Source organism: Spea bombifrons, chromosome 3, assembly GCF_027358695.1.
Source record: "Spea bombifrons isolate aSpeBom1 chromosome 3, aSpeBom1.2.pri, whole genome shotgun sequence".
In the NCBI taxonomy this organism is placed as follows: Eukaryota; Metazoa; Chordata; class Amphibia; order Anura; family Pelobatidae; genus Spea; species Spea bombifrons.
The window spans coordinates 30,161,182-30,179,520 of record NC_071089.1 but is presented as its reverse complement, the minus strand read 5'-3'; positions in this window follow the sequence as shown (position 1 = coordinate 30,179,520).

Sequence of the window (18,339 nt, the reverse complement as noted above, 5' to 3'; positions counted from 1 at the left end):
CAATACATACATTTCTACTATGAAAGCCTAACATTGTTTGTACAAGTAGTATTTTTTATTGTTCTGGATAATAACAAGATTTCAATTTGAAATCAATGAGCAAAACTGGTCTGCGGGCATTAAATTCTTCTTTATTGAATGCGCTAACAAGGTATCATTTGTCAGTAGTAATGTATTTTTCAGATAAATTGCTACCGTTATTCTTCCTACAATCACTTAAGAAGATAAATGTAACGTTGTCAGTTAAATGTAAAAATGCATGCAATATTATACATATATATTATTAAATGGAAAAAACTTCAAATGAACAAAGCGACCGTTCCTGACTGTCTTTACTGGACCTGTGCTATCAGAAGGGAACCAGGAAGGAAGCTGCAGAAATCAGCTGTTATATGGCACCATCATAATTAAGAAGACAATCATATTGACAGAAAATTTACAACAACATTTACACACATTGGTGCAGAAGGTGAATTTACACGCTACTGAGGGGAAATGAGACAGCAAGAGAAGTACTGCTTGGGTGATAATGACTGTAGAGGGACATGTTATCAAGATCTCTCAGGTAGGGATGACTGATGCTTTACTCTGAATGCGGCTGGAGGTATTAGAAGGTTAGATTGTATGTGTGACGGGACACCCTGTATACCGACTGGGTACACCCGCAGACAATGCTTCCTTCTGCCGAGGCACCAGCGGTTACCGCTTCAGGGCCAGACAGAACCAGAGCTGTGTAGAGAAGGGGGATGTCACTGCACCGGAGCTGTGTTGGCGCTGTGGCTAGACGTAGCTTAGCGTATTCAGGGTATGTGCTGTCCTGAAAAGGACAGTGAGGTGGTACAGCAGCCCACCCCAAGCATCAGACAGCACCAATGTTGAGGTGAAAACAGGACTCAGTATTTCCACTCAGCCCACCTCATCCCAGTAAGGGGTCGCTATTGTAGTCTATGTGAAAGATGGTAAACACAGGTGGTTCCCTGACTTCTGGCTGAAACCTGCTGTATATCAGATCTTGGTGCAAATACTGGCCATGGAGCTCTCTGTCCTGTAAGTCTTCACTCGATGAAGAGTAAAACACCACACATAAACCCCCTCCCAAAATGCAGGTGCCCCAAATCTGTGTCTGAGCTACCCCGTCTTTAGAGTCTCTGGTGATTGGGGAAATGTGGCACTCTGTACCAGGGGGAAGAAGTAATCTGTAGGTTGGAGGCTGGCCCCCGGGCCCCACCAGGAGTCCCGGGCACCAAGGCTTCCGTGACAGTATGCTTCTCTGAAAAGGGTGGTTTTTTTAGTGGCTTTTTAAAGTTAGAGTAAGTAGGTACAGCAAAGGGATATCCTGGATACACAAGTGGCAAGAGGTAATCATAGTGGATGAGAGACCCAATTGGTAAAAAGAATGAAGAAGTTGGTTGTTATCAACAACTCTACACCAATATTGTAACCAATCATTTCAGTAAACATGGAAGTAAAGCAAACCCAGAGAGTCAGGAGTACTTGCACTAAAGCAGATACTCGTGCAATATTTTACTCAAATATGGATATTACGAATATTTTAGGCAATAAAGTTGCTCACTCAGCTGTTATTATCTAACATCAAACCACACAGAACAAAGAAAATATAGACAAAATATGCATACGCAAAATGCATAGCTTACCTGCAGCAGGGATAAATAAAAGAAAAAAAACACTCGTGTCCCGGGGGTCGGGCGACACGAACTGCACATCCCTGTGCGAAACCCCGCACCCCACTTTAAAGGCCTATATTCGGGCCAATACGGTGTTTCTTTTCTGCGGTCTGCAGGTTTGATCAGCATATATCACAACTACAGTTTTCCTTTAGTGAAGACAACAGCTAGGTCTAAAAGTTATCTTGTAAGAGCAGCAGACAAATAATGTCTAATGAATATAACTAGAAACTTTTCTCCTCGAGACTGACTCACGAGCAGAGGTTCCTCATTATACTGAATAAATATTTTTCTATGGAAGAATTATTTTATGTCTTGTTGAGAATTTTCATTTTTTTTCCCCTTTTCCACAACGCTAGTTTCTGTCTAGTTTTTTCTATGCTAAGGTTTTATTTTGTGTATGGTTTTTAATTTTTTTTTCAACATGGGCGATCGTTTAATCAAGACAGCGGCTGAACACACATCTTATAATAGCTTTGGATGTATCAGAACTCAGTTCTACCTCCTGCATACACAATAGTGTAGTTTTCACTATGGCAATGTGTCTGATCGGATTACGCTGTATTTATCTGCTGTGTGCAGCCACCGATTGTTGCAACACCTGGTGTTCTATTATGGGGAAACTTTGGCTTTTTTTGTGTATAAATGTCTTATGTGCAATGAAATAACATGATGACAGCAAGTTCATGGATTTGCGTTGCCAAAATCCATTAGTTCAATAACACGCACTACGTTTTAAGTAATGGAAAGTGTCTACAACTTTCCTTGATTCCACCTGTGTCTTCCCGACATCATCAGTTTTCCATAAAAGACAATGTAAAAACAGACAAACGCTTTAAAGTTAAACCTTAAATTACACGCCGCTGTCATTCTATTTTTGTGCTGCCTCTCACTTGGTTTAACCTTTTGAAATGCACGGCACGATCTATTGGGCTAACAGTAGCATCAAATTTTACACTGAATTACTGAGTGGCAGTTCATTCTTCGTGTAGCTTTCTGATTTAACGTTATATCTGCAGGCTAAAATAAATCAGGAAAAATGCTAGATCCGTCCGTAAGGCTGAAATATTCTGAATATTTATAATAATAACTTGTTGAAAGAGAAGGAATAAATATAACACCAAGTTCTTTCTCATTTACTGATAATGAAACATCCAGAAATGTTTTGATTGGACTTTTTTTTTTATTCCTCTATCATACAGAATGTGTAAAATATTCATATTCTACTCACATGATGACTTGCAATTGTAAAAATTGCTATTTGTAATCGCCAGAGCACATTGGAAATAATTGATATTAGTTGAATGCTAATTAAATTACTTCTTCCAAATGGCTTGTCACTTAGCAGTGCCCTGAATATATGTGCTGAGACTTTCAGCTGCTTTGGAAAATCCTATGTTAGACTTTTTTTTTTTTTTGAAAACCTCCTAATGAGTATTCCAAGGAGAAGGATTTTTTCGTTAACTTGCATTTGTAAGGATATCCATGATTATTCCTCCCCAATGTGTTTTATCTGACCTGTTTTTAAGTTTCTAATAGATGTTGACAGCACTTGCAGGGATCATCGGGACATACAATTGATCAGATGATGCAGCAGACTGCCTTCGATCTCAGCTTCCATGAGGTTAATGCTCTAAAAGTATAAGCTATAGTTAGTTTCAGCTAGCAAATTTAGTTATGTCAAAAGCTGTCACATGAACTGTTCCCCTTTAAAATAACTGTATCAGTTCCTAGTACTTGAATACACCTTTCAACTGTGCCATGATTCATTAGCATATGAGGTCAGGTTGATGATGTCAAAAGGAGGCATGCCAGACATAATCCTGTGAATACCATTGATGTATTGAACGTCAAATATTTTCCTAAGTATATTAAGGTATTTGGATAAAATGTGTTTTCAATGTGGTTTCTTAAAAAGTTAAACATTTGTTTCAGATGTTTGTTTTTATGTATCGTGTTTTATTTATTTATTTTTTATTTTTTTCAATAAAAAATAATGATCTATAGTGAATTTGAAGTCAATTTGCATATATTTTAGAAGACTAACTCATTAATTAAAGAGCCAGAAGGTATTTGCCTATGTAGAGCTAGCTAAACCTAGTTGGAAAGCTGACACATGCCTGTAGGTCTCATCCCTCTGTTGCAGGTTAGCTTGACATTAGACAAAAACATTAAGGGTTTTGGGCAGACTGGTTGAGCAGAATGTTTCCTATCAAATTCAAATACACATATAGAACCATGTAAACTCTTTGTAACACCCATTCACCCTAACACCATACACTAATCACACTAACATACACACCATACTCTCACTCTAAGACCAAACACTTACACAAAAATACACACATACTCTTTCTCATCCTCCTTCTGTCCCTGAAGCAGCCTGCCTGTGCCACTTCTGCCCGAAAGCAACCTGTCTATGCCAACTCTGCCCCTGAAACAGCCTGCCTGTGCCTCCTTTGCCTCTGAAACAGTCTCCCTGTGCCATATCTGCCCCTGAAACAGTCTGCCTGTGCCACCTCTGCCTGTATGAGGAAACTCTATTCCCGCCCACATTCCTGCTCCCCCCTGAGCGGGAAAAGAGTTTCCTCATACGGTGTGCGAGCACCACAGCAGTGAGCTGCAGGCCTGTGTTAGCCGGCTGTCAGGCCACTGGGGACCCCCCTGATGAGTGGCACCCGGAGAGTACCGCCCCCCCTTTAGGTACGCTACTGAGTGTATGTCAGAGTGACCTATCTCAAAGCCATTCAACTAACTTGAATCTCCTATACAGTTGGAACAAGTTGCCTTTAAGGGCAATCAAGTTTATTGTATAATAATTCATGAGAGGTGACAGGATTATGAAACAAAAGCTAATTGTGCACACAAAGCTTAAGAAACAAATAAATAAAATGATTCTTCGTATCTGAATACGCTAATTATTTAAATTGGAAAGGAAAGGAATTTGTTGTATAGCACCTTCAATAAACAATACTTTTTTATTATTTTTTGTCTCCTGACCTGGAAAGATATTCAGAAATTCATGCATGTACATCTGCAGATCTGGGTTGTGGTAAATCATCCGAGTTTGACCCAAATGTCAGGAAATGTATGAAAAAGACTCTGTGCTTTGTAGCGAGAAGGGAATTAGATATCCAAAAAAACTTAAAAGCGTCTAGAGGTCTGAAAAAGATTGTATTGATTCTTTTATAACAGTCGTACTTGACATTAGTTCACAGGTCAGTGAACTGATGAAGCATTTTCATGTAATGAGTTACAGCTTGTTGAGAGAGAGAGAGAGATGTCTTACATTGCAACACCTTTTATTTTATAAGTGTATATTGTAAATCTTTTATGGAAGAAAGAAAATTGAATGGCTTAGAGCAAAAAGAGAATAAAATTAGGGTTGTCCAGCTTCTGCTGTACAAATACTCTGAAGGGCCCTTTGCACCCTTATACCATCCATGTTTTGTGTAAAGGGTGAACATATGCTTTTGTTAAATTTTATTTATAGTGGTCCAGCAGATTCTATAGCGATTCTATGCAAGTTGGCAATAAACAATATTAGAATAATTGTAACAATTATATAACAGAAGAAGAGTACATTGCTCTTGCGAGGTTATACTATATTATCAGGTTGAGGGGGAATGAAACAGAAGGTATGGCACAGCTTGAGTGAGAATGACTTAATTGTAGCAAAGATCATGTGGAGATGTTTGGAGATCTAAAAGGTGGAAGGTTGAAATGGTTTCTTTTTCAGAATCGGTATTGTGGATATTGAAAGGATATGTTTTATGCTTTCTTGAAGAAGTTAGAATAAGTATAGGAGAGTCTGAAAGGTAATGCAAAAAAAGATATGGGAAGAAATGATAAACTTCAAGTCATGGACAGAGCAAAGTATGGGACAAAATTTGTAGATAAGAGATATGGGAGTATAGTATTTTGAAGGGTGCAGTACAGTGCCACAACGAAGTCCTAGGACCCCCTCTGTAAGCTGTGTTGGGAGGCCAATCCTGTTTTTGACCTTAAAATTATAATAATAAAGAAGAACTGGGCTGATAACGGTCCTGTTCAAGAGAAGTAGAATCATGCTGATATGGATATTTTCCCAATGATCACTCCAGAAGAGCCCGATTGACAGCTACACTGAATTAAAAACATAATGTTAAACTGTTGAAATCTATATACTCTTTTTGGTAAAACCTTTTAGAAATAAACTTTCAATAGCCTAGCATGTATCCCATCTGGACCTTTTATTTGAGTAAATCACTAAACTTCCTCCACTATAAATAGAAATGTTTCTTCTGACTTTGGATTTATCGTTGTACCTCCCAATAGGGGAGCCTCTTATCACAGTTGGCTACAAAGAAACGAGCAGAATTAATTATGTAGACAATCTGCTATGTCCTCATAGTCATCTTCAAATCTACTTTCCCTGTCTTTTTTTTTGAAAGGGGTGTTTTTTTGGCATACTAATTTCACTTTACATACAGGGACAGGATGACAAGATCCTTGGGATTGCAGTGTACACCCAAAAGTGACTGAAACCCCAAAAACCAGAACAGCTGAGGGGAGTACTGGACCCCGGCCAACATGTATGGTTTCCAGGCACGTAAGTTATTTTCCATCTGAACTATATATATTATATAGTTACTTTTTTTTCTGTTTTACTTCCCTTATCAGCAACCCTTTTCTCACTTTGCCTTTAAAGTGCATGCTTCTCGTTATTGAAAGAAATAAACTCCACAGTAACAATAAGTTGTTTATAGATTTCTTCATGGACATATCTATCCAAAAATCTGACGTCTTATCACTCTTCCAGCTCTATTTTTGGGCCGATCTAGAAAATTTGTGAGACGTGGAACATGAATTTAAAATATGCTATATGACCAAGAGCAATCAGCAAAACAAGCACTTAATCATTGACGGTGTATTGCACATACTGGTGATATTTCACCGGCATGAGTATTGCATGTCTTAGATCATCAGACTCCAAAATCCACAAAAAATCTCGTCCCTTCAAAATAAATAAATAAAAGACACATTGACAGGCACAAACATTACAGCATCTGTATAATATATGCATGAGGACTAAAACATACAGTCAGTGAAATATTCACATGTATACATACAAACACTAATTCATATACATTGATAAACACACACTAACCATCATAGTGCCAGCAGATTTTAAAGCACTATTACAATTTAAAATTGACAATATTGAAGACTGTGAGTCACATTAATTAATGTTAAGACATACTAGAGCAGAAGGAGAAAAGGGCCACGTTCCTCCTAGCTTACAATCTATTAGGAGGTTGTGAGGCAACTGGACATAATGAAAGATGCTACTTGGGTAGGGATGATTTTAGAGAAGGTGATGTGGAGAATTCAGGGGCTGGAAGATCTTAAAGACGGGGAAAGAGTTTCTTTTCAGAGAACAGTTTGTTTGCGTCTCTGAAGAAGAGATTCAAGTTAGAATAAGTAGGGGACAATCTGAATAAACAACGTAGGGTTTATTGGAACAGCACAGGCAAAATCCTGGATAACGAATGGGAAGAAGTTAACTTTGACGATGGCACTTTGTGTGCCAAAACCGGTTGAACTGGAACTATGTGGTCTTACTATCATATAATGCCTGCTGAATTTTGTTTTGAAAGGCTATAAATAAACATACATTTTATACTACAAAAGAGGAGAACGTGAAGTCTATGAGATATGCTTGTTTAAGGATGTATACAACTGCCATTTTAGTACTACCACACCCTGTGGAAATACATTTTGATTCTGCAGATGGATACTGCTTAAGGTGACCTGTATGACTGGACAAGTTGCATACCCTCATGGCTGGCAATCAAAATGAGCATACAGTGCTGCAAAAGCGTATTTCCTCCCTTCCTAATTTCCTCTATTTTGTATATTTGTTACGTTAGACGTAGATAAACCTAGTATACACAAAAAGCTGTTTAAACAAATTATGATTTTATGTAGAAAAGGAAAAAACATATCCAACCCTACTTGGCGCTGTTTGAAAAATGGTGAACTCATCCAAGAGACCACAAAAGAACTCAGACTAACATGTAAAGAACCGCAGGCCTCACTTGCCACAGTTAAGGCCAGTGTTCATGATTCCACAATAAGAAACAGCTGCAAAACTGGCACCCATGGGAGAGCTGCAAGGCAAAAACCTGCACAAATGCTCCTCTCACATTTGCCAAAAACAACCAAAACTTCATGACCCCCAAGACTTTTGGCATAATATTCTGTGGACTGATAAGTCAAAAATTTGGAAGACATGGGCCCCGTTACATCTGGCTTAAAGCTAACACAAAAAGAACATTATACCAACAGTCAAACACGGGAGTGGTATTGTGATTTTTTGGGGGGCTGCTTTGCTGGTTCAGGACCTGGGTAACTTGCCATAATTGATGGAACCATGAATCATGCCCTCTACCAGAAAATCAGGCCATCATGTCCTAAAGCTAAAGTACAGTTGGGTTATGCAGCAAGTCAATGTTCCGGCGCACAAAAGCACCTCTGAATGGCTCAAAAGAAACAAAATGAAGGTTTGGAGCAGCCTAGTCAAAGTCCTGACTTGAATCTGATTGGCATGCTGTAACATGACCTAGAAAGGCTGTAACCTTCCAATATGGCTGGAATGAAACAATTCTGCCACAATTCCTCCACAGCAATGTGAAAGACTCATTGCCAGCTATTGCAAATGTTTGATTGCAGTTGTGCCACCAAGGGTTAGGTTAAGGTGGCAATTACATTTTCACATGGGTGATACAGGTGTTGCTTAACTCTTTACCTTCAATAAATGAAATGATCGTTTAAAGGCTCCATTTTGTGTTGTCATTGTCTTATATTAAGATTAATTGGACGATTGGAAACAATTAAATGTGGCAAATAAGCAAAAAAAGAAGAAATAGGGAAGGGGGCAAATAATTTTTAACAGCATTGTATATGTGTAACCAAGCTCTGTTTGTGGACGCTGAACATGAGAAACATCCCCGAATTTAACACAAAATATGAACAAACAGTTAAAAATAGTAAGATAAAAGTTAAAGTAAAATATAATATTGCTTGACATTAGGAATGGGCAGTTTATGAATGCTAGCTGTACAATGGTGCTCTCTCTCCAGTTTTTCATAATGATTTCTTTATATGGAATCAACCACCTATGAAGACGCAAATTAAAAGAACAGACGTAAATGGCATTGTGAGTGCAATTTAAATTATACATTTTAGAACCATACAATAATGCAATGTACTAATCAAACCAGAACAGCTAGGATTTCAACAGTTTCTGTCACAATTGAGTGGCTTTGTTTGACATCCGGCTTCAGTAATAACACTTCTGGTGAGGGCATTAATGGTTTTGATTTTTAGCTGTCATGTTAACACGGTGCTACTTGAAATGCTCATTTAATAGATATTGAATCCTGAATGCATTTAAATGTTTTATTGACCTCTTTTATAGGGGGTTAGAGAACAGAACAATATGACCATCTCTTCAAAATGTCCATATTATATAACATCATTCTCTGGGTTTATATGTAATTTTTGTAATTATCATGTGGAATTTCCTTCCAGAGTTTAATACATTTATATTTAATAGTACATAAGAGGTACAAACATTTAATAAATAAGTTTATTAATCACATTTCTAAGCTTATTGACCCTCATGATTTTTTAGGTTCAACATGTTGCTTAAAATAAGAGAGGTTCTTTTTGCATAATAATTTTGGGCCTGCAACCTTAATTTAGGAACTCTCGAGGGCCCTCAACACTAAAAAACGGACAACGCTTTTTCTAGATCTATTAATTTTATTAATTTCCTATGAGGACCGTAAATTAATTACATTATTACTATTTACTAATACATCGGTTATACATCAGTATCAGATAATCAGATAATAGTTGTTACTGTATATGACTGGCACACAAAGCTGACAAAGTAGTGACATCAAAACCACACCAGGCTTTCCAAGTTTAGTTATTGTCTTAATCTACTGAGTTGCTCACTCTGAGGCACCATCAGAATGTAGACATTTTTTTTGTGTAGGTTCATTGTAAAAATAAAATATAAAATTAGCTATTGGATCACTTTAACTATACATATATTTTCATCTTATTTACACATTTTACCCATCCAGCATCAGTACACACATCATTAAATATATTAAAGATATTTTCACAAACCGAAGCTCGGCATTCACAGTGTATGCGATAGGACATATTTATATGTTCTTTTCCCAAACACCAATCAAACCTCAAAGAGTCAGCATTCAGAAACAGTAATAAAAACATTGAACTTAAAAACTTGAATATGGTATTCCAGCCCCAAAAAAATCATCATTCCCCTGAATCAGAAGGTCCCAGTCGTATGCTTGCTCCTGCCTTTTGCTTTTTGACTTTTGCTGCAGTTCCACATAGCACCACAAATTTGCATCAGAAACAGCATTTAGCCTGGTCCTTCGCTAAATGTAAATGTTGACTTTTCATATGGCATAATCATTTCTTTAACATTTGTCTTTTTTTTTATATAGCTATTTGACATAAAATTGGTGAGTACTCTAGCTTTGGTGTAGAGGTAATCTAAATTTTAAAGATAGGAGGCGAGTATTTGCAGTACTTTCCCTACTGAAGCCTCCAGCAGCAAGTCAACAGTTAACAAAATAACAGTAAAAGAACCAATCAAAGAAACAAGCAGGGTCCATAAAAGCCTTCACCGGACCCTCCTCCTTCCTCTTTCTTGCTGCTGCCTCCAGGTGAGTAACTTCCATAACTGTATATGCAGTATTTCTATTTTCATTATATTATGGTCATTGTTTGCTGCCTTTTGTATTTTCATTTCTATATCCTCTGCCTTAACATTGTTGTCCTGTTTATTTTCCCTATACTATGTAACTATGTATGAGAGGAATTTTGTTTCTCTAGCCGGCTTTGTCTCCTCTCCCCTCCCGTGCTATGCTGCGTTCTGCGCGGGCCTCTACGCACCAGATATACTATCGTTCACGTGTAGGCGTTCACTACGCGTTCTCTACCCTCTTTTTTATTTCAGGCATTCTACTTACCTTTTTCGCTGCTGATGGGACTCACCACCAGCTGCTCTTTCCGCTTGAATGCAATTATCTCTTCTCACGGAGCCCACACATCTCCGTTTAGGCTCCGTTTACCGCCAGCTAGCAGAAAATAATTATCACTAGACCGAAGGGTGCGTTTTCTTTGTTTAGCCCGAATACCGAACATACCAACATGGCGGCGGCAAAACATATATACAAAGACGAAGACACACAACACAAAGAATCTTCATGTTTGTCTTCGTTTACGAATCTCCCTGGTCCCTTCCCCATCTAGCCTACCTTATCTATGCAGCATCACAGGAGTTAAAGGGTCATGCGAGCGACTCAACCAATTGGTTAATGTTAGAGGAGGCCCCTGCTGGTGACCAATAGAGTTGCTCGTACGGACTTTTAAAATCCTGGCACCAAAGCTGTACAAAAATGGCAAAAAACAAAGAAAAAAACTAACATAAAGAATTTACAAAGATTTTGTTCCCTACGAAGACGAACACGAAGAGTTGGCCCGCGCCCAAGTCTAATTATCAGTATACCTAGGCTCCGTTGACCGCCATCTAGCATAAAATAATGATCACTACACCTTTTATTCAATACATAGAGAGTGGCCCTCTCCCCATTTAAAGTAATACACACTTTAATTGAGAGTGACCCTCTCCTTTCTTCCTCAGGGGCTGTGGCGATTGTTACAAATGCCAGATTAAAAGGTTAAAGTGTTTCAAGCACAACTCTCTACTGATGACTAAAAGTATGTAGACGCCTAACCATCACACTTATTTCAGCTTGTTGGACATTGAGGAAATCAGAGCAACTCGAGTTCACCTTTACCAAACTCATCAAATCATATCTTTATGGAGCCTGCTTTGTGCACAGGGGCAAAAATATGCTGGAACAATAGATGCCACAAAGTCGAAAGTATACAATTCTCTAAAATGTCTCTGTATGCTTTACATCACTCCAGCCGATGCTTGGCATTGTGCATAGTGATCTTCAGCTTGTGATCACCTGCTTGGCCATGGAAACCCATTTTGTTAAGCTCTCGGTTTACACTATTAATGCTGATGTTGCTTCCAGAGGCAGTTTTGAATTCTGTTACAAAACCCTTTTTGCACATTATTGAGCATAGGAAGAAAAAATACAGCTAATAGGTTCAGTGTTAGAAAAAATTAGACATTATCCATAATTACGCATCTTAATTGTTTAAAATAAAAATGTCCATGAATAATAAGATAAAGTTCAAGTGATTTTGTTAAACAGAGCAAGCATGATGTAAATAATTATTTTAGCTTCATCTTTCAAAAAATATATTCAGTCACAAAATTTCATTCATACCAAATTTATCAGGAACAGGAATTTATTGATTCAAACACAATGCAACTGTATAAAAATGAATTCTATGCTAACATCATTTTATCTTCAATTTTAGGTAAACATTAAATTTATAGTTATAAGAAACTAAGCAGATAAATTACCATAAGCACGATTTCTTACATTAATCAAATGCCCTATCCATCTGTCTTGGAATGTTTAATATACTGTGTATGGAGTTTCGGTAAAGCAATGATAGCAGAGTCATTCTAACATATGGATGAAATGTGACAAGTGCCAATGAGAGGGTTATTCTATGAATAGAGAACAATTTACTTTTTCAAAGGGCGTTTGTTATTAATAGATTCCAAGGAGTCGCAGAAGTCCTAGCAGACCTGAGGTAGAAAATAGAAAGGTACATTAATATTTTATTGTCTTCTCTCTCTCTCTCAGGTATTTTTCTGTACGACTAGTATATATACATATGTATATTTCACCAAAAGAAATTTGAGGAAGCATTTAGAATTGCATCCAGCTCAGTGGCCAAAACCACCCTGTCAAACAGAACATCGCATTTGAAGCATATGGGCCAGTCTGGTTCAAAGCCATAAGGTCTCCTACATCACATTATGACTATATAGCTACATCAGGGCCAAGGAACGGAGCACATAAATAATCAGGTCCAAATGTGCAAGATAAAATTACTAAAATGTATTTAAAAAATAAAATGATATAGCTAAAGCAAAACGGTAAAGAAACTTGGCAAAAAGCCAAGATGTGCTTGAAACTTGTAACAATATTACAATGTAACAAAAATATTCTTAACCTCGGCTCCATTTGTATAACAGATCACAAAGGTTAAAGTTTTAAAATGAAAATGTACTGCCACCAAATGTAGTCATATACTGGCTGTCTACTTCAACAGGTCATGAGATGTAGATGGCTACAAAACCACAACTTCTATTATTTCAGCAGCTAAGTAGGCTGGTCTTGGGAGATCCTCTGCTTTTGCCAACTGGCCCAAGATCACTACTGCCCACAAAAGCTGGACAGTGGGGTAGCTTGGTGGGACAGTGGCAGAAATTGTTATTGTTACACTTAAAACAGGACACTTGCGAGGTAATCAATGGTTAAGACTACCTATAGCTTGTGCATACATTATTAAGTTTTAAAATGAACCTCGAAGAAGCTGATATGGGCAGTAACCTGCGGCAGGGCCAGCGTTCTAAATGTCCTCTCTTGAAGGTCTCTTTCTTCTCACCACCTCGTTCTTGCAACTTAACAATAGGAAAAATGATAATAAAACCTGGAGAAATAATTGTGCAGATCCTGAGAAAATGAAAAATAAATTCTGATGGTATATAAACCTTAGGTTGTGTCACGTTCTACCGAGGCTGTGGAGCTGCATACCTCAATCTTGCTTCAGTTTCTCTGTTTTGCTTCAATCCATTCCTGGATTTCCTTATGCTTCTGTTCTTCCATTCCTTGTTTCTAGTTCTGCTCTTTGCTTCAGCTCTGTTTCCTTTATAAGGTGTACCCCACCCGTTATGTTTGTCTCAGTCTGCAGTCTAAAGGTATGTCTCCTTGCGATGTGTTTATATTTCTTGTTTGGTTTGTTTCGTACCTCTGTAAGCAGGGTTTAGCGTTAGGACCCACCGTCATTGGAGTACTTTGGCATAGTGATGGGCTAAGCATACTATGGCCATAAGGCGTGATGGAATCTCCAATAGTTATCATATAGTCCTAGGCTAGTTCCTGTATTTATGTGTCGGTCTGTGATGTAACCTGTGGGGTGTCCTGTCCTGTCTTGTATCCCCGGTAGAGGGGTGTCCTGTCTTGTTCATGTCTGATCTTGAGTATTCCTTATCTTGTTCCCTGTTGTGCCCTGTATTATGTATATCTTGTCTGGTTATGTTTCTTGCCTGGTCTCCCTGTCCCTTGCTCGCTATGTTTCAGCTGTTACTCTGCTTAGCTTCCACACTCCCAGCCTGCAGCATTCCGCACATGAGTCTTGTGCTATGTCTCATACCTGTTCCCGGGTCCCTGCAGGATTTATCTTTGCTTCGTTCTGGACTACATCTGTTGCTATATCAGGGCGCGGGTATGTGGCTGCACAACCCTAGATGCTCACCACCCGGGTGAGTGCAGTCGCCCTGCATCAGGCCCTGTCCAGTACTGCATACTGAACTCCTGAACTCCATCTTTGGGCGCCCTGGGTCATTACAGTCGTCTGTATGGATCCAGTTCCTGACAGGTTAACTTTAACCCCTTAAGGACAAAGGACGGTCCCTAAACCCATTGAAAACAATGCATTTTGAGCCCGTACATGTACGGGCTTTGTCATTAAGGGGTTAAATATGGATATATTGTTTCTTTTTTCACAATGAAAAACAGAAGCCTGCACAACACTGACAGCCATACTGTGGTTACTTAATACTTTTAGACTACTCCTGGTAAACGCCAATGTCTTTGACTGAACTCCAGTCCTTACTCAATAGGTTTGGATCATACGCTTTTAAAATAGCAAAGGAAATTGAAGGAAACAGACGAGATAAAAATCAAATAAGTGCAATAAAACTCACCATAAACTGGTAAAAAATACATCTGCTTGCAAATTTTTGCAAAATCTCAAAATGGTATTTGCTTAAGTACTTTGTGAAATTATAACTACTAAGCACTTTGCAAAAGTAATTTTGTTAGAAAAAAAACCCCAAAAACGAAATTTGATTAGCAAAAGCAGCATTTCAAACATCAACACTTTTCAAAATGTCTACATTAACTTTATAAGGCAGAACAAATAAAATGTATTAATGGATGGGTTAATTAAAGAGATATGCTACTGACGTGTTTGATTTTTAGTGGCATAGACATTGCCACGTTCCAGCTTCACATTAACTGATGCTGCAGTTCTCGCAGCGCGGGTTCAGAATCCTAATCCCTTGTAGCGCCTCTGATCTTTCTCTGTCAGTGATGATTCTGGATGAAAAAATGGTCTGTGTCTGTTGTACGTTGGCTGTTCTCCCTGTAGATGAAGAGATGAAAAGTATGACTTGTAGAAACCAATTTTCAATCTATCTAGGATCTTTGATGAATTATCCCTAAAGCTGCTTTATGACAAATGTCCCTTCACAAATACATATAAGAACAATTTATCTAGATCAGAAATAAAAAAGGTAATGGGTGGACCAGGTTAAGGAGCTGAATTAAAATTTACCTTGAAAAGAGACTTTTTTCTTTTAACTCTGTTTTTAAGCACATATAATATTCTATATCTAGAACTTAAGCATTTTCGATGGTCTTTTTTTTTTTTTTTCAATCTTTGTAAAAGACAAACTTTGCATCTTTTTCTAAAACCAACAATAGTTTGGAAGGAGTGCCTGATTTCACGTCCAACCTTTCTGTATGAGCAGCGGATGCTTGGTTGCATCTCTAATTTTCCACAAACACCTGCTGTGAAAAGATTAGCCGGACAGGAACACAGATAATGCCAGATACCTGGGAGTCCAGGGCAGGATAATTTGTGCAGGGATCCATGCATGAAGGACTAGATTATTTATATTTTTTTTTAGAACTGTACTGGGATCTCAAGATTAATGCTTACAGAAAAAAGAAGGCTTGTAAACTGCGGCACACACAGGTAAATAAACAAAATAATTCACACAAGAAGCCTTGGAAGTTAATTTAGACTTTTTGTTTATTTAGCGACCATGAAATCCTTCGTTTTTTTTGCCAAGTGTGTTGGTAAATTACTTTTACTACATATAGGGAAGGTTGTATTTACGAGATGCACTTAAAAGCTCATAACATTGGAAGTTGGAACTTTACAAAAGTAAATTGACTTGACCGACTTTCCAATTTGTCTAAAATACTTAAAGCGTGTATAAACTCTGTGCGCTAGTGTTTAGCTTATCCAGAGATTAAAATATATAACCTTGATCTAAACAAACCGGGTGTGTCAGTTTCCTTTTTTTTCAAAACAGGATTGTACAACAATTGGAATAGAATTGAGAGACAAATAAAAGAGCAATAACGTCTTCAGGGCAAAAGTGGCAGCTGAAATTTTAGGTCCATGTACCTCCTTTTGCCTCCCGCGATAAGTGACATCAGCAAGGCCCGGGACCTCCAACCTGCTCTGATGTCAGGGGCACTTTTAATGTTGCTTGCCTCAGGCACCAAGATCATAGTCACAAATATCTTTAAAAAGACTCTCACGTATGCAATATTTGACCTTCTAAAAGTACTTGCCTTGCAGAACTCGACACTTTAATTTAGTAGCATGTTTTTTTGTAGCATGGACGCTTTAACTAGTTTAGGAACTAGCTTGTTCTATGTTTTTGTGAAGTCTTTCAACCGTTAAGTTCCTCTTGTTCATTTCAACTACATATAGTTATTTATTATTGGAGATATCTGAAACAGCCCAAATAACTATAGCAATTACTCCGATCAGCCACAACATTATCACCACCTTCCCAATATTGTGTAGGTCCCCCTTTTTCTGCCAAAGCAGCCCTGACCCATTGAGGCAGGGACTCCACTAGACCTCTGAAGGTGTGCTGTGGTATCTGCCACCAAGACTTTAGCAGCAGATCCTTTAAGTTCTGTAAATTGGGAGGTGGGCCCTCCATCCTGGTGCCAAGTGACACACACGGACCAGACCATCCACGTGATGTAAAAGAAAACACGATTCATCAGACTAGGCCACCTTCTTCCTTTGCTCCGTGTTCCAGTTATAAGCGCTTTCGGCAGTGGACAGACAGACTTTAGCGGGTGGAGAGTGGGAAGAACGTGTGCAGGTAGTAGACATGGTATAGAAATACAACAGATCAAGTCTGAACCTTCCTCCTAAAGTTTCCCCTAGAGGCTGCTCCGAACACCACTGACTGAACCCCTTGATTTAAAACATGGGTAGTATAAAAAAAAATTGCTTTTAATACATAATCTTTTGAGCAATACAGGTTTTACTTTAGTCTTTGTAGTAGAAACCTATTACAGTATGTTTCAAAGTCTCCTAATATGTTCATATGTATGTATGTACAGTATTTTTGAAACATGTATCCTTGGTTAACCATTAACAAATTCTAATTTAATAACCATTCTGTTTAACTCTTTGAGTATCATTTTAAGCAACATTTTTTTTAAATAAATAGTCCCTCTATGCCATATAATTTTATGTATTAATTACATTTTTTACTGATACAAATTATAAGTCATGTGTTCAATCAAGAGCTTAACACCTCTGATGAAGCCTTTTTAAGTGGACAAAATGTGTCAGGTTTCTACAAAAGTAAGAAAAAATGATTTTAAAAATATCACATTTTATTTATGTATTGTTGAGACGTGTAATAGGCGTGACCAAATGCTGCTCCCCGGAAATCAGAGCTTCAAATAGAGACGCATTGTCAAACACCATGTGGAGTAAATTACTTTGTATTCATATTTTATTGTACATTTATGAATGAATGGATTTCATATAACAAATTTGAGGACCAAAAGTAATACAATCGACATAAAAAGATCTATAAGGTTAGATTCTGTGACATAAGTCTCTCTTAATAGAGTGTTTCAATAATAATGGTCATTTAAGATGGTTGAACATTATGTTACAATTGTGAACTAAAAATGTAAAATCAGCTATATCAAAGTCATGTTGGTCATGCTTTCTTTAAAAGGGACCAATTATCGGGACTAATATTTTTTCCTTCCCAAACAGGAGAGCAAATTTAATACAATACAATGGAAGAACTATTGCTCCAGTAGACCAGCTCTAGGTTCATAAATCACACAAGAGGCCTTATCTGCACAATATGCATGGCTTCTCTCTATAAAGCCTTTATATCTAAAATAAAATTCATTCTTTCTTCAGAAAATATAGCACAACTCATCTTTTAATAGGATTCACAGACATAGTTGAATTATACCAATTTTGCTTTCTGCCACAATTTAAATGCTGTGATCCATAACGATATTTAAGACAAATTGTGAATCTTTTATTTCCCAAGCGGCCCTTTTAAGTTCATCGTCTTCGCATTTTGAATGCTAAATTTCAGACTTAAGACTGTAAACTGACTAAAGCAGTAGGTCCCTGGTGAGAAAGACATGAAATGCTAGCCAACAAAAACTCTTGGGGCATTAGACAAGGCTATCAAAATCCCGCCTGACTGCTCATGTTTAGGAAACAACTTGTTTTTAGCTAATCAGTCTGACAACATTTTCATCCTGACTACTTTTTGCTTGACTGCAATCTATATTTGTTTAGGAAATAACAGTTTAGGGTAGTAATGCAT